The 18295-nt window shown below is 42.5% G+C and overlaps 1 protein-coding gene across 2 annotated transcripts in view; it reads right to left on the bottom strand.

Moving 5' to 3' along the window:
* GPRASP3 (G protein-coupled receptor associated sorting protein family member 3) overlaps nucleotides 1-17268 on the bottom strand; it is a 38635-nt gene extending 21367 nt beyond the window's left edge. Inside the window, exon 1 of one of the 2 annotated variants that reach the window (XM_055268468.2) lies at nucleotides 17134-17268. The gene's annotated coding sequence lies outside the window, so the exon portion shown is untranslated. The remainder of the gene's footprint in view (nucleotides 1-17133) is intronic. The other variant, XM_055268469.2, reaches the window with a different exon arrangement.
* Nucleotides 17269-18295: the final 1027 nt, after the last annotated feature.

Raw genomic sequence — 18295 nt, 5'->3', positions numbered from 1 at the left:
GTAGTTTTTTCCAATTCTGTGAAGAAAGTCATTGGTAGCTTGATGGGGATGGCATTGAATCTATAAATTACCTTGGGCAGTATGGCCATTTTCACGATATTGATTCTTCCAACCCATGAGCATGGAATGTTCTTCCATTTGTTTGTATCCTCTTTTATTTCATTGAGCAGTGGTTTGTAGTTCTCCTTGAAGAGGTCCTTCACATCCCTTGTAAGTTGGATTCCTAGGTATTTTATTCTCTTTGAAGCAATTGTGAATGGGAGTTCACTCATGATTTGGCTCTCTGTTTGTCTGTTATTGGTGTACAAGAATGCTTGTGATTTTTGTACATTAATTTTGTATCCTGAGACTTTGCTGAAGTTGCTAATCAGCTTAAGGAGATTTTGGGCTGAGACAATGGGGTTTTCTAGATATACAATCATGTCATCTGCAAACAGGGACAATTTGACTTCCTCTTTTCCTAATTGAATACCCTTTATTTCCTTCTCCTGCCTGATTGCTCTGGCCAGAACTTCCAGCACTATGTTGAATAGGAGCGGTGAGAGAGGGCATCCCTGTCTTGTGCCAGTTTTCAGAGGGAATGCTTCCAGTTTTTGCCCATTCAGTATGATATTGGCTGTGGGTTTGTCATAGATAGCTCTTATTATTTTGAGATACGTCCCATCAATACCTAATTTATTGAGAGTTTTTAGCATGAAGGGTTGTTGAATTTTGTCAAAGGCCTTTTCTGCATCTGTTGAGATAATCATGTGGTTTTTGTCTTTGGTTCTGTTTATATGCTGGATTACATTTATTGATTTGCATATGTTGAACCAGCCTTGCATCCCAGGGATGAAGCCCACTTGATCATGGTGGATAAGCTTTTTGATGTGCTGCTGGATTCGGTTTGCCAGTATTTTATTGAGGATTTTTGCATCAATGTTCATCAAGGATATTGGTCTGAAATTCTCTTTTTTGATTATGTCTCTGCCAGGTTTTGGTATCAGGACGATGCTGGCTTCATAAAATGTGTTAGGGAGGATTCCCTCTTTTTCTATCGATTGGAATAGTTTCAGAAGGAATGGTACCAGTTCCTCCTTGTACCTCTGGTAGAATTCAGCTGTGAATCCATCAGGTCCTGGACTCTTTTTGGTTGGTAAGCTATTGATTATTGCCACAATTTCAGAACCTGTTATTGGTCTATTCAGAGATTCAACTTCTTCCTGGTTTAGTCTTGGGAGGGTGTATTTGTCGAGGAATTTATCCATTTCTTCTAGATTTTCTAGTTTATTTGCATAGAGGTGTTTGTAGTATTCTCTGATGGTAGATTGTATTTCTGTGGGATCGGTGGTGATATCCCCTTTTTCGTTTTTTATTGCATCTATTTGATTCTTCTCTCTTTTCTTCTTTATTAGTCTTGCTAGCGGTCCATCAATTTTGTTGATCTTTTCAAAAAACCAGCTCCTGGATTCATTAATTTTTTGAAGGGTTTTTTGTGTCTCTATTTCCTTCAGTTCTGCTCTGATTTTAGTTATTTCTAGCCTTCTGCTAGCTTTTGAATGTGTTTGCTCTTGCTTTTCTAGTTCTTTTAATTGTGATGTTAGGGTGTCAATTTTGGATCTTTCCTGCTTTCTCTTGTGGGCATTTAGTGCTATAAATTTCCCTCTACACACTGCTTTGAACGTGTCCCAGAGATTCTGGTATGTTGTGTCTTTGTTCTCATTGGTTTCAAAGAACATCTTTATTTCTGCCTTCATTTCATTATGTACCCAATAGTCATTCAGGAGCAGGTTGTTCAGTTTCCATGTAGTTGAGCGGTTTTGACTGAGTTTCTTAATCCTGAGTTCTAGTTTGATTGCACTGTGGTCTGAGAGACAGTTTGTTATAATCTCTGTTCTTTTACATTTGCTGAGAAGAGCTTTACTTCCAACTATGTGGTCAATTTTGGAATAGGTGTGGTGTGGTGCTGAAAAAAATGTATATTCTGTTGATTTGGGGTGGAGAGTTCTGTAGATGTCTATTAGGTCCACTTTATGTAGAGCTGAGTTCAATTCCTGGATATCCTTGTTAACTTTCTGTCTCGTTGATCTGTCTGATGCTGACAGTGGGGTGTTAAAATCTCCCATTATTATTGTGTGGGAGTTTAAGTCCCTTTGTAGGTCACTGAGGACTTGCTTTATGAATCTGGGTGCTCCTGTGTTGGGTGCATATATATTTAGGATAGTTAGCTCTTCTTCTTGAATTGATCCCTTTACCATTATGTAATGGCCTTCTTTGTCTCTTTTGATCTTTGTTGGTTTAAAGTCTATTTTATCAGAGACTAGGATTGCAACCCCTGCCTTTTTTTGTTTTCCAGTTGCTTGATAGATCTTCCTCCATCCCTTTATTTTGAGTCTATGTGTGTCTCTGCACGTGAGATGGGTTTCCTGAATACAGCACACTGATGGGTCCTGACTCCTTATCCAGTTTGCCAGTCTGTGTCTTTTGATTGGAGCATTTAGTCCATTTACATTTAACGTGAATATTGTTATGTGTGAATCTGATCCTGTCATTATGATATTAGTTGGTTATTTTGCTCGTTAGTTGCTATAGTTTCTTCCTAGCCTCGATGGTCTTTACAATTTGGCATGTTTTTGCAGGGGCTGGTACCGGTTGTTCCTTTCCATGTTTAGTGCTTCCTTCAGGAGCTCTTTTAGGGCAGGCCTGGTGGTGACAAAATCACTCAGTGTTTGCTTGTCTGTAAAGTATTTTATTTCTCCTTCACTTATGAAGCTTAGTTTGGCGGGATAGGAAATTCTGGGTTGAAAATTCTTTTCTTTAAGAATGTTGAATATCGGCCCCCACTCTCTTCTGGCTTGTAGAGTTTCTGCTGAGAGATCAGCTGTTAGTCTGATGGGCTTCCCTTTGTGGGTAACCCGACCTTTCTCTCTTGCTGCCCTTAACATTTTTTCCTTCATTTCAACTTTGGTGAATCTGACAATTATGTGTCTTGGAGTTGCCCTTCTCGAGGAGTATCTTTGTGGCGTTCTCTGTATTTCCTGAATCTGAATGCTGGCCTGCCTTGCTAGATTGGGGAAGTTCTCCTGGATAATATCTTGCAGAGTGTTTTCCAACTTGGTTCCATTCTCCCCATCATTTTCAGGTACACCAATCAGACGTAGGTTTGGTCTTTTCACATAGTCCCAAATTTCTTGGAGGCTTTGTTCATTTCTTTTTATTCTTTTTTCTCTAAACTTCCCTTCTCTCTTCATTTCATTCATTTCATCTTCTATCAGCGATGCCCTTTCTTCCAGTTGATCGCATCTGCTACTGAGGCTTCTGCATTCTTCGCGTAGTTCTCGAAACTTGGCTTTCAGCTCCATCATCTCCTTTAAGCCCTTCTCTCCATTGGTTATTCTAGTTATCCATTCTTCTAATTTTTTTTCAAAGTTTTTAACTTCTTTGCTATTGTTTTGAATTTCCTCTCGTAGCTCAGAGTAGTTTGATCGTCTGAAGCCTTCTTCTCTCAACTCATCAAAGTCATCCTCCATCCAGCTTTGTTCCGTTGCTGGTGAGGAACTGCGTTCCTTTGGAGGAGGAGAGGTGCTCTGTTTTTTAGAGTTTCCAGTTTTTTTGGTGTGTTTTTTCCCCATCTTTGTGGTTTTGTCTACTTTTTGTCTTCGATGATGGTGATGTACAGATGGGTTTTTGGTGTGGATGTCCTTTCTGTTTGTTAATTTTCCTTCTACCAGACAAGACCCTCAGCTGCAGGTCTGTTGGAGTTTACTAGAGGTCCACTCCAGACCCTGTTTGGCTGGGTGTCAGCACCGGTGGCTGCAGAACAGCGGATTTTCGTGAGACCACAAATTCAGCTGTCTGATAGTTCCTCTGAAAGTTTTGTCTCAGAGGAGTACCCGGTTGAATGAGGTGTCAGTCTGTCCCTACTGGGGGGGTGCCTCCCAGTTAGGCTGCTCAGGGGTGAGGGACCCACTTTAGGAGGCAGTCTGTCCGTTCTCAGATCTCCAGCTGCGTGCTGGGAGAACCACTACTCTCTTCAAAGCTGTCAGTCAGACAGGGACATTTAAGGCTGTGGAGGTTCTCGCTGAGTTTTTGGTTGTCTGTGCCCTGCCCCCAGAGGTGGAGCCTACAGAGGCAGGCAGGCCTCCTTGAGCTGTGGTGGGCTCCACCCAGTTCAAGCTTCCTGGCTGCTTTGTTTACCTAAGCAAGCCTGGGCAATGGCGGGCGCCCCTCCCCCAGCCTCGTTGCCACCTTGCAGCGTGATCTCAGACTGCTGTGCTAGCAATCAGCAAGACTCTGTGGGCATAGGACCCTCCGAGCCAGGTGCGGGACACAATCTCCTAGTGTGCCGTTTTCCAGGCCCGTTGGAAAAGCGCAGTATTAGGATGGGACTGACCCGATATTCCAGGTGCCGTCTGTTTCCCCTTTCTTTGACTAGGAAAGGGAACTCCCTGACCCCTTGCGCTTCCTGAGTGAGGCAATGCCTCGCCCTGCTTCAGCTCGCGCACAGTGTGCTTCACCGACTGTCCTGAACCCACTGTTAGGCACTCCCTAGTGAGATGAAACCGGTACCTCAAGCAGAAATGCAGAAATCACCCGTCTTCTGTGTCGCTGGGGCTGGGAGCTGGAGACCGGAGCTGTTCCTATTCGGCCATCTTGGCTCCACCCCTACAGCTTTTAACAATTGAGTAAAGTATACTCCTGTGAAGAAAATTTGGAGCCTATTCCTTTCTCTCTACCTGATTTTTCCAGAATTTGGAAACAATTTGTGACTTTTTTTTTTTTTTTTTTTGAGATGGAGTTTCGCTCTTTGTTGCCCAGGCTGGAGTGCAGTGGTGTGATCTCGGCTCACTGCAACCTCTGCCTCCCAAGTTCAAGCAATTCTCCTGTCTCAGCTCCCCGAGTAGCTGGGATTACAGGTGTCCACCACCATGCCTGGCTAATTTTTTTTGTATTTGTAGTAGAGACGGGGTTTCACCATGTTGGTCAGGCTGGTCTCGAACTCCTGACCTCAGGTGATGCTCCTGCCTCGGCCTCCCAAAGTGCCGGGATTACAGGCGTGAGCCACTGCACCCAGCCAATTTTTAAGTATTCTTATGGCAATATAGTTACTTGCATAAGTGCAATAAGAATGCTTTCTTTTGCAATAGGGCAATGGGAGAAACTGGTTGTTTTACCAAGTCTTTGACTGGAATGATGTGTCTTCATTTAAGGAATCAAGCTTGAGTTATAGAGCCAATAAAATCCCTTTGGGAAAACTGGCCTCATACCTTGTCTACACAGTCCCTGTACAGGGTTCCTGACCTGTGGTATGTAAAGAATGTCATTTTCTGACAGGCCTAGGAGCCCCAAGTTATTTTGGAACCTCAAAAAAAGAAATTTACTCAACTCATAGGTATTTGAAGGTACAAACCCATGGGTGAGCTCAGTTTTAAAAAGTATTATCTGAGATTACTTATGGAACAGAGTTCCATCAAAGCAAATTTTAAAAGCCTACGTGAAAAAAAATTATTCTTGCTGGGCTTTATGCAAATAATCAGGCTAAGTATAATAAGACTAAAGTTTACTTTCCAAACAAATCAGTCCTATCATAATTTTAAAAAAATCACGAGGACTGGAGAGAGAAAAATATTTTTCAAAAATTATTATATACCTACTATTAGAATCTAGTCTCATCAGTTGTTTTTAAGTTTTTATCTGCATTTTGGACTAACCCTGCTTATTCCTATAAACCAACCAGTGATCTCTTGATGCAGCTCAGAAGAAACAAAAAGGATGGGTCATCAAGCTCCAGATGATCTTCAGTGAGGGATATCATCCTCTCAATATTCAAGAGACACCCTTGAATATTGGGGACCCCTAGACTGATCATCAGTGGGACAGGAAGGAGGCAAAATCCTGCCCCTGACTCCCTTGGACCTGGCTAGATACTGCTTTCACCAACCCGCGGAATGACGTTCCTGCCCTGTCAGCTAGCAAGAGGCCAAGACCCACTGAACCACCACTGTCCCTTTGTCAGTGGAAAGCAGTTTACAGAAGACTGACTTTTGTCCATTTTTCCCCAAAGATTTGGGGTCTTAGGCTCTTGGGGGGGAATGTTACAGGTAGACAGGCATGAGCAGGGCAAGAGAGGGCTCTCCCCCCACCTACTAGGAATGTCAGGTGATGGTTCCGCAATTATCCCATTGCCTCTTTAAAAGTGATAGTTGGCAGCTGGCATGAAGGAGCAGCCATTTCCTGATAGTCCACACCTATTGCACTAAAGTGTTAATAGAATGCAGATACCAGGGAGAAGCAATTTCCCAGGCATATGCATTAAGAGACAGAATGACAGAGTATGACATTCTGGGGGCACTCCACTAGAAAAGGGAAGAAAGCCTCAGATGGGCATGCATGCAACTTTCTAAACACACTGTGCGTGCTCGCTTCCCAAGGGTAAGGAGGGCACCTCACATGCGGGCAGACCACATTAATGGAAGAATCATGGGAAAGGAACCAGCCTATAAAATCCTAGGATCAAAGTTAAACTGTGCGCTTGTCCTTCAAGTTGCCCGCTTGGGTCTCTTCCAAGCGTACTCCCCTTTCTTTCCTGTTCTGAAGCCTTTTTTTTTTCTTTTTTTTTTTTGAGTTGGAGTCTCGCTCTGTTGCCCAGGCTGGAGTGCAGTGGCGTGATCTCGGCTCACTGCAACCTCCGCTTCCTGGGTTCAAGTGATTCTCCTGCCTCAGCCTCCTGAGTAGCTAGGATTGCAGGCATGTACCACCACGCCCAGCTGGGTTTTTTTATTTTTATTTTTTTATTTTTAGTAGAGACAGGGTTTCACCACGTTGGTCAGGCTGGTCTCAAACCCCTGACCTTGTGATCTGCCTGCCTCGGCCACCCAAAGTGCTGGGATTATAGGCGTGAGCCACGGCGCCTGGCCCCTGAAGCCTTTTTACATAAACTTCCACTCCTGCTCTGAAATTTGCCTCGGTCTCTTTTTCTGCTTTATGCCCCTTAGTCAAATTCTTTCTTCTGAGCAGGCAAGAATTGAGTTTGCTGCAGACCTGTATGGATTCACTGTCGGTAACTTGGATACCTTCCACTGGTAACACCTAGGTGTAGAGTTTTTTGGTATTTATCCTGCTTGGCATTTTCTAAAATTCCTGGATCTGTGGTTGGATGTTTGTCATTGATTTTGGAAAATTCTCAGCTGTTATTATTTGAAATATTTCTTCTGCTCCAAATTCACTGTTTTCTTTCTAGTATTCCAACTATGCATATGTTATACCTTTTAAAATAATCCCACAGTGCTTCAATGTTCAGTTCTTTTTTCATTTCAATTTGGAAGTTTCTATTATGAAAAGAAAATAAAAACCCAGGACCCTGATTCACTATGCCAAAAGGAAAATATTAAGCTGAAAGCTGAGTCATGCAATAAAATACCTTTCTTTTTTTTTGTTCCTAAGCAGATAGCTACAGATAAAAGGTTAAATATCTCCACAGGTAGATACTACACATTTTCTTTATCTTATGTAAAGTGCTGATTTACTGTGAGCCAGAGGAATACAGAATTGACTATTCCTGTTTCTGCTCCTTTTCCCTTGCATCATGTGGATTACTGTACCCCCCCTCTTCCCCTCTAGCCTGCTGTTCCCATTTAAATATTGAAGCCCTCAAAATTATCTTTGGATAAAGGCACAGACCACAGACCGTTTCTGTGATTCCATGCTCTTTTCTTCTGGGAATGTCTTCATCTTGGCAAAATAAACTTCTAAATCAATTGAGACATGTCTTACATACTTTTTGGTTTACACTATTGACCCATCCTCAAGCTCAAGAGTCCCCAGCCCCCAGGCCACGGACCTGGACCCGTCCATGGCCTGTTAGGAACTGGGTCACACAGCGGGAGGTGAGTGGCGGGCTAGCCAGTAAATCTTCATCTGTATATACAGCCACTCCCCATCACTTTCATTACTGCCTGAGCTCTGCCTTCTGGAAGATCAGCAGTGGCATTAGATTCTCATAAGAGCACAAACCATACTGTGAACTGCACATGTGAAGGATCTAGGTTGCATGCTCCTTATGAGAATCTAATGCCTGATGATCTGTCACTGCCTCCCATCACCCCAAGATGGGACCATCTAGCTTTACAAAAACAAGCTCCGGGCTCCCAGTGATTCTACATTATGGTGAGTTGTATAATTATTTCATCATCTATTACAATGTAATAATAATAGAAATAAAGTACATAATACATGCAATGCACTTCAATCGTCCCGAAACCATGCCATTTGCCCCCAGTCTATGGAAAAATTGTCTTCCACAAAACCTGCCCCTGGTGCCAAAAAGATTCGGGACTGCTACTCAAGCTTGCTGAGTCTTTCCTCAACTGTGTCCAGTCTACTGATAATCCCATCAAAGGCATTCTCCATTTGCTGGAGTGCAGTGGCAGGTTCTTGGCTCACTGCAACCTCCACCTCCTGGGTTCAAGCAGTTCTCCTGCCTCAGCCTCCTGAGTAGCTGGGATTACAGGCACCCGCCACCACGCCTGGCTAATTTTTGTACTTTTAGTAGAGATGGGGTTTCTCCATGTTGGCCAGGCTGATCTTGAACTCCTGACCTCAGGTGATCTACCCACCTCAGCCTCCCAAAGTGTTGGGATTACAGGTGTGAGCCACTGTGCCTGGGCTCTGTTACAGTATTTTTGATTTCTAGCATTTCCCTAAATATTCTTCTCAGGGAGAGTTTATATTTTGCAGCTCTTTTAGCTGTGTTATTCACTGTTATCCACTATTATTATAATAAAGGCTTGTTAGCATGGTGGTGAAGTGCAGAGGAGAGAAAGTGTTCTATAATATTATGATTAAATTTCAGTCTTTTGTGGGCCTGTGTCCCTGGGCTTTGATTTTCATAAGAGTTTTATTTTAGCTCCTTTCTCTCCCTTACATGAGACTAGAAACCTAAAGGGGGCTGAAATAGGAGAAACGCCTTTCCCTCAGCTGAGATAAGGCTCTGATAAAGTCTTTTCCACTGCGGAATAGGCTTTTTTTAAAAAAAAATGAAGAAGGCTCTGGGTGTATTTCACAAAAGTACAGTTCCCTTCCCACTGCAGGGGCCATGAGGAGATATTTTTGGGTTCTTCATTGCAAGAATATGGTGGGTTTCTTGGAAGTAATGCCTACCAAAGTGTGGGGACCTCCCTGACTGCAGATCCTCAGGGGTTTCTCACTCTCATATTATTCCACACTCGGTCTCCAGCAATTCATCAAAATTACATTTAAGTGCTCTTACCTATTTATGTCTCTAGCAGTTTCTGTTCTATGAAAGAAGAAATAGGGTGTGACTCTCTGGATTTGCCTTCAGAATTTGGGGTAGTCAACTGCCCTATACCTCAGTTCTTTGAAGAATCTAAGAAATGTTGTTGATTCTGTTTGTTCAGGTTTTTTCCTGGTGTAAGTACAGGAGTAATGACTTACAAGTTCTTATATGTTGGAACTGAAACTGGAAGCCTGGCTATCGGTTTTAACAGGGAAGCTAAAGAGCAGTGCAAAATAAAAAATTTAAAATGGGCTGGGTGTGGTGGCTCACACCTTTAATCTCAGCACTTTGGGAGTCCAAGGTGGGAGGATCGCTTAAGTCCGGGAGCTCAAGAGCAGCCTAGGCAACATAGCAAGACCCCCTCTCTATTAAAAAAAAAAAAAAAAAAGCAGTGCATACTGCTTTTGTCTGCTTCTTTTCTGCTGAACATCACATCTGGGAATTAGGTTGCCCTAGAAAACCCAGCTGCTCCATAAATATTAGCTCTTTTCACTCCCAGGTACAGAAAATTTATGGGGCTCCCTGAACATGACATCTCAGCCCAAAAATTTGTAATGTGCAGTGCAAATTAGACTTTTGACCTCCTAAATCAAAATTCCTGGTAATGGCCATGCACAATGGCTCATGCCTGTGATTCCAGCACTTTGGGAGGCCAAGGTGGGAGGGTCGCTTGAGCGCAGGAATTCAAGACTCGCCTGGGCAATGCAGTGATACCTTGTTTCTACAAAAAATCTTTAAAAATTAAAAAATATGTATATTCTTGGTAATGACGTCTGAGGAACTGTAACTTAATGCTAGGAGAGAAAAGTTGTGTATGTCACTACCACCACCATGACCATCAAGAGGCAGTGCATGATACTATTAGAATCTATAGTTTACATTAACTGCCTAATGATTGTTAAGTGCTTGCTTAGACTAGAGTAACTAGTTTCTGAGCCCTGGGAGTATATTCTAAAGGGATTTTGTACAGAAGAGTCGGGAGCACCCAGATTTCAGAGCCAGACAGTCCAAAGTCTGAATACAGACTTTGTCACTAACTATTTGTGTAACTTTAGCAAAGGTATTTAACGTCTTTATAACCCAGTTTCTTCGTCCTTAAAAGGGAGCTGGCATTAACTACTTTACAGGATTATTGTGTATACTGAGAAAACTATTTGATATCCTGCACCACATGTGTATAGCAGATCTTTCTAGTTCTTTTAAAATTTCTGATCTATTCCTATTATGGAGTGGGCTGGAGAAAGCAGGAAAGAATAGATGAGAACGACATGGTTTTTAAAGGTCATAATTGCTAAGTCAGTGTCACTGTGCTCTTTGTGCTGTAGCCTCAGTGCTTTGTATATTCTGTGTTGCTTACCATAACCCTTTACTAAAAGGATGCCATTTTTGCATAGTTGCCACTGCAGGTTACTGACTTTCTCCTCCTTTTAGTCACATGTCACAGAGAGGCTAATTCCATTTCCAGGAGTGAGTCTCTTTGGTCTAGGGATAATCTATCCCCTTGGTACTCTCTTGTTTAGGAAGAGGCATTGATCAAATTCCACTCAATGTGACATTCAGGGAAGGTTACAGATGGACTTCTGAGGAAAGTGTCCTCATTAATAAGACAAAGTCATCAGAAAAGATTGTCTTTTCTTCTTCCTCAGGAAGTTGCTTACCTCCTGGAATTGTTGTAGCCATCAAGCTATCAGCCTTAGGATGGAAGGTGATATTGTGAATGGCAGAAGAAAAAGACGGAAAAAAGCTGAGTCCTTCGCTGAATTAACCATCAAGGCTGCCCTACTTCAGTACTTACAATCTTTGGATAATTAATTTCGTTATCAAGTTAGTTTTAGTTGAATTCCTTGTTATATGAAAATGGAACAATCCTAGATGTGCTCAGGCACAAAACAGCTCTTCAATGAGTAAGAACTCCTGACTTGTGTCCATCAGTGAGCGCCGACATCTGCAGTAGCAGAACTCATGTTTCCCAGGAAAGAAAAGCCAGAAACTCTCAACATTTGTCCTAATGATTGCTAGACGTCTGACAACTGTTTGGCTTCTGCTCCAGATTAAAAAGTAAAGCTTCAGGCAGAAGCCAAACTCTGAGTTATCTAGGAGGTCCAGAGGTACGTACATTAAATACTTAAGATAATAGATAAACCTAGTTTCAATTTAGAGGATCATTGTGTGAAGGTGCACCCTTGTGAAATATCCAGATTATAAAGATATCAAAGGTTACCTGCTTTCAATTCAGGGGACTGTGCTGATATTGAGAAAGACACATTTACAGTGTCTACAGTTAGAACAATATGATTCATTTTCCCAGGTGCACTAAATAACACAGGTATAGAAAGTCGTAGACACTTGAGATTTATCCAGAGTTGGGGTTTCTCCAGGACAGTGGAGCCAGGCACTAGAGGATGAGGTAGAAGAGTAGTAAAAATAATGTACTGTGATGGACACTGGGTTGGGAAGGAAGGAAAGGGTGGAATAGGCTGATAAACAGGGAAAAAAGGATAACGGACAGGAGGTCTAACAATATTCAGGTTTAATTTCTTTATGATAAATACTTTGCTACAAGCTTTGAGGAAGAGAAGATCTGACTGTAAAAACAGTTACAATGATCATGGAAGCTTTTAGTGATAACTAGCACTGGAGGAATATAGACATAGCATAGAAGTAATGCACATCAGCTCCAGATTCAAACCACAAAGGTGGGAATGTCACCTCCTCTGCTAACCGACTCAGTGAGGTTGGCTAAGCTACTTAACCAATGTGTGCCTCAGCTTCCTCATATGTAGAATGGAAACAATAGCAGCACCTACCTCATAAGTTTATTTTGAGGATTAACTAAGTGAATACATTTAGAGCCCTTAGTAGAGTACCCTGGCACATAGAAATCACCCAATAAATCCAATAAATCTTAATATTAACACAAATTACTATTTTAAGTAATAAACATTCAGGCTTTGCAGTCAGACAGACTGGGGTTTGAATCACACTTCCAGAGTCCAAGCTTCTTTCTCTATGCTTCCTGTCCCTCAACACTAGTTCTGTGTTATTCATTAAAAAATAAAAATAAAAATAAAAAATAAAAAGACTCTGATACATGGTATAAAGAAACAAGTGGGCCGGGTGCAGTGGCTCACGCCTGTAATCCCAGCACTTTGGGTGGCTGAGGCGGGTGGATCACCTAAGGTCAGGAGTTCAAGAGCAGCCTGGCCAACATGGCAAAACCCTGTCTCCACTAAAAATACAAAAATTAGCCAGGCATAAATTAATGGTGCAAAAATTAGTGGTGCGTGCCTGTAATCCCAGCTACTGGGGGGCTGAGGCAGGAGGATCGCTTGAACTTGGGAGACAGAGGTTGCAGTGAGCTGAGATCGTGCCACTGCACTCCAGCCTGGGTGACAAAGTGAGACTCCGTCTCAAAAAAAAGAAAAAGAAACAAGTGGCAAAGTGGCAAATGAAATATTGTGTAAGTACAAAGAATGGAAGAATTACCTCCTGCCAAGGGGCAAGGGATAAGGACGAGGAGGTATCAGACTTCGAAAAGGCCCTAGCATTTGAACTGAGCCCAAAAGGATGTTTCCCATAGACAGAAAAAGGGTAAGCACATTGAAGATTGAAGGGACAGCATGTGGGAAAGGCATAAAAGTAGTAAAGCACACAATACAGTTGGGAAAACAACAGATTTTCCAGTGGGGCTTAACTGCAGGCAAAGTGGGGCAAGGCCTGGAATAGTGTGAGGCACTTGAGAACGAGAGCTTCTTTATTTCATTCTAGTCCTGGCCTTGACTTGGAAGAATGTTATGAGAGATGGAGATAGAAAGGCAGACTTGTATTAAAGGGTGCAAGGTCGTGAAAGCCTTGACAGAAAATCTAGTGGTATTTTATAGATGAGATCCCATTGAAGGTTGCTCTTTTGAAATTGGGGGCAGAGTTGAGAATTAGTGGCTGCTAAAAGTCCAGACTAGACAGATGAAAAATTCACTCTGATACTATCCCCACGCAACATTTTAGGCCAAGTGACATCTGAAGTAGCCTCTATTATATAAAGTACCCATAATATTTATCAAAAAAGGGAGAAGGAAGAAGAGGCCTGAGTGAATGATGAAATTTTTATTTCAACTACACCCCAGAAAAATAATTGAGGAAGGATTCAACCACCTACAAGTCAGAACAAAGGCAATCATCATCTTGCTTGGATACACACACACACACACACACACACACACACACACAACCAGTCGCCCTGCTCTTTGGCTGAGATTGAAAAATTCTACAGGCATAAACTGTTTAAGTATCTGCTTTGGAGTACATTTGGGACTTAGAAGTATTTAATCAGGCCACAATTTGAAGTTTCCCAAATATAAATGCAATACCCACAACAGGAATTCTAGGCTAAGGGAGCTGTGATAAGAAAAAAAAAGATGACAGGATAGATGGATAGATAGATTAGATAGATAGACACATAGATAGATATAGATAAATAGATACACAGATAATTTTAAAAATTATCTAAATTACAGGTACATGTCACAAAAACAGACTGCTTTTTTCACCCATAATACACTGTTGGGTCTGACTCCTTCATTTTAACTTGTTGATGTAGAATACACAGCAAACGTAAGCTTTATGTATATTAACCTGGGTGTGGCTGCTAAAACTAGGGAAAATTACACTATTGTTCTGACATCACATATTTGAAACCAACTACTTGGAGTTAGCATTGGACTTTACAGGTTTGAGGGCACAATCACCAAGAATACTGCCCCCACTTTAGATCAGATACCAGCCCCAATTCTCAGGAAGGCACCCATACTTCTGACTGACCACTTATAAATTCAGGAGTTCCCATGACATTATGAGGTTTCATAATTAACTGAAACAACTCACAGAACTCATGAAAAGTGCTATTCTTATTATAACAGTTTCATTTAAGGATACACACAGGACAAGGTCTGAAAGGATCCTGGACGCAAAGCTTCTATACCCTCTCCTTATGGAGTCAGGATACACCACCCTCCCTAGAGAACAATATGTTCACCAACCAAGAAGCTCCACTTATCCCTGAAGTTCAAAGTTTTCACTGGGGTTTTATTACATAGGCAAGATTGATTAAACCATTGGTTGTGACTGAACTTAATACCTAGCCCCACTACCTTCCCTGAAGGTTGAGCTGGCCCAAAGTTCCAACCCTTTAATCACATGGTTGGTCCTTCTGGCGACCAGTCCCCATCCTGAAGCTACCTAGGGGCCCACCATAAGTCATTTCGTTAGCATAACAAAGATACTCTTGTCACACAGGAAATTCCAAGATTTTTTGGAGCTCTGTGTCAGCAACTAGGGATAAAGATCAGCTATATTCTCTATTATACCACACCATACTTGAAGTCTTCTCTGTTGACATACTCAAAAAAACACACAGAGACAAGAGACAAGACAGCTTGAGTAGAAAACAATAATCTGAATGCTGGCCCCAGTACTTATATTATCAGAATTCCGGAGAGTAAAGAGAAGAAAATAATAGGAGAGGGTAGGAGACGAGGATGTAGTCCTAGGGACTAATCTCTACCTATGATTTTGCCCCACATACCTTGTATCTATCCTAGCTTTTAAGTCTAAATAGGAGGGCCTAAAGTAGTAGAACAACATAGTTTCAACTCTATAAACTTGGTATAAACATAAGGATAGGAGTGGGATTAGAAAAAGTCATTTCTTCCTAGAAACACTTTCTTACACTGACTTTGTATGTATTGTGATATATGAAGAAATAAGCATTTGATCTTTTTTATTTTGATTGAAATTTGAAATGAGTTATTTTTAAAATTTTTTAAATTTTTAATTCACATGGATATGTAATATTTGTACATATTTATGGGGTATAAATTATATTTTGATATAAGCATACAATGTGTAATGTAATTGAGATATACATCACCTCAAATATTTATCATTTTGTTGCACTGAGAACATTCCAAATCTATTCTTCTAATTATACTGAAATATATAATAACTATTGTTAACTATAGGCACCCTATTGTGCTACTGAACACTAGATCATATTCCTTCTAACTGTATTTTTGTACCCATTAACCAACTCCTTTTTATACCCCATCCCCAATATCCTTTCCAGCCTTTGGTAACCATAATTCTTTGTCCCATATTCCTGGCATAGAGCTCCTAGAACCCTTGCTATTTCCTGATAGGGATAACGGAAGCATCTTTTGCTACATGTGTCTTTAGTCTCAAGTTCTTGACACTAAGACCCTTGGAATCTCTGGAGTGATAGGTGTCTTTTTTTATGCTCCAAGATGACTGGTGGGTGCACTAGGTAGCTTCAAGATATGGGTGGTCACCAGAAAGACCAAGGCATGATTAGAGGGTTGGAACTTTCAGCCTCACCCCTTGACCTCCAAGGAGAAGAGAGGGGCTGAAGATTGAGCTAATCACCAATGGTCAATGATTTCATCAATCACGCCTATGTAATGAAACCTCTATAAAAATCCCAAATGTCTGAGAGGTTCCAGGTTGGTGAACTCATTCATATTCTGGGAAGGTGGTCTACCCCAAATCCACATGGATGGCAGCTTCTGCATTTGGGACCCTTCTGGACCTTGCCATATGTACCTCTTCATCTGGCTTTCAATTTATATCCTTTATAATGAACCAGTAATAGGAAGTAGTGTTTCCCTTAGTTCTGTGGGCCCTTATAGCAAATTATCGAACCTGAGGAGGGGGTTGTGGGAACTCCCAACTAGTAGCTAAGTCAGACAGAAGTGTGGGTGACATGGAGATCCATTACTTGTGATTGTTGTCTGAAGTGGGGGAGGGCAGTCTTATGGGAATGAGCCCTTAACCAGAGAAGTCTGCACTAACTCTGGGTAGTGTCAGAATTGAATTAAATTGTAGGATACCTAGTTGGTGTCCTCAAAGAATAGCAGAATTGCTTGGTGTGAAAAATCCACACACTCTGTGCCAGAAGTATTGTGGGTAGAGGAACCATTTTCTTTCACTTGGTACCCAGTGGGTGCATGGGGCAGGGGGAAAGGAGAATACTCGATGTGAAAGAGGACAAGGACTTACCATGGGGCTGCTACCTAGGATGGGACCAAAGAAACACATCCTAAGGAATAAGCAGAGATCACAACACAAGAGAGCAAAGGGTATGCAGAGGGGAACCTATGAGACTATCCATGAAGCAGTTTCTGTAGGTGGTCCCCAGAAAGACCCTCCTCCGAGGCCCAAGACAGCAGGGAGAGAGAGCTCACACGGAGTAGCAACGCACTTTGTGTCCCTCAATGGGAATGAGATCCTGCTGCATGGGGCTGAGATCCAGGAATCCCCTTGGGGATCAAGAAGGTTGGAGTATCCTAATGAGAAATCCTAGGTGAAGGGCCCACAGCAACTAGGTTTCCTCCCTCGAGTCTATGTCTCCTCCTCCTTTTCCTAGAACTGCCGGGATTGAGGTTCATTCCTCTCTTGCATCCCCAGCCAGCTGGAGCCTTGGAGCAAAAGGCAGATGTATGTGTTCTCTTCTCCTGCCCTCGTCCACCCTCCGCCAGTTTTGAGCTGGTATCAGCCATCCCCACTGCCTGAATACTGCCAGTAAGAAGACAGAGAGTAGAATGAGTGCGGACGCATAACTCACGGTTCCCATCCCCACCCCTGCCTTTCCTGATCCAGCACCACAGGTGTTCACGAATTGTCACTTCACCATTTCCCCGCTCTGGGCTCCCCTGAAGCCAACTCCATCCATATGCCCACCTCTCCCACCCACACATACAAACACAGGGCACTGGGCTGGGAGCCTTGGGATGAGGGGTCAAGGGTGTTCAAAAGGCAGGAGGGAGCAGGCGGATCCGAGGCATTACCTGCACCCGCATCTAGTCTCAGTCACCACCTCTCAGGGATGGCATCTGCTGTCCTTGCACCTACCTCCTCCAATAGCAACCGCTGCTCCTCTCCACGAACGCGTCGGGCAGGTAGACTCTCTGCTTCTTGAGCTCCTGGACAAAAGACAGACCGGCTAAGACGCTCCCGGTTGGCTGAGGGATTGTTTCCTTTACCAACAAATGCTGTAGTTCCAGTCGCCTGAGAAATTAGTTTTCAGGCTGATACAGCATAGAAAGACACCTACCTACCTTAACATCCCGCCGTTCCTCCCACGTTCTGCTCTGCGGATCACAGGTGTCGTCCGCCTTTCAGGTCCTTTCTGGATGTAAGAAAACACTCCTCTGGGCTGGCCTAATCCAGAGCCTGGTCACATGACCCACCGTCAGCCCCCCCCCCCCCCCCCCCCCGCCACGTGACTGCGCAGTCAGCTTGTTCGCCGCAGTCCTGTACCATGGATGACAGTCTTCTGCCTCTGGGGTGCTTGCTAGAAGACCCTGAAGCTCCTTGGCCAGACAGCTGGAAGGAAGGCTGGCCTTTGTTCTGGAGGACCACACGGCTGGCGAAGAACATTCGATGAGGATTTGGGAAATGAAGTGATTTTTAATATATTGTATACGACTCAAGCGACATACTAAAACACACACAGATCTGTCTTGAAAAATGCTGGTAAGCAAAACAAACATGCAAACTCCAATTTGCACCACCAGGATAATCCCTGTTAAAACTTACGGCTTGCGAAGGGAGGCAAAACTGCCACTTCGATATACCTTACCAAACTAGGATCAGGTGGGGAAAAAAAAGCATGTTGCACTGTCAGAAAAATTATACAAAACTTAGGTAAAGTCACCATTAGTTACTGGATGTCATTTCAGGGCAGTGCTGGGATGTCTATTGATTTACCTATTTTTCAACTCTGTAGACACTGATGTTAACATGTAGATATTTTATTCAATAGATATGTAAATGATTTATGTCCAATGCAATAGATAACCTTAAATATTACAATTTATTGCCCTGTAAGATATTAACCAGTTTTATATTTAACCTGGCAGCGTTATTCTAACATTTATTAATTTCCTATGTGTTTATGAAATTCAATGTTTTGTTTATATCTTTGTATCGTGTATATTGTATATACAC

The sequence above is a fragment of the Symphalangus syndactylus genome, chromosome X (assembly GCF_028878055.3).
Source record: "Symphalangus syndactylus isolate Jambi chromosome X, NHGRI_mSymSyn1-v2.1_pri, whole genome shotgun sequence".
NCBI lineage: Eukaryota > Metazoa > Chordata > Mammalia > Primates > Hylobatidae > Symphalangus > Symphalangus syndactylus.
This window is presented reverse-complemented; position numbering and strand designations above follow the sequence as displayed.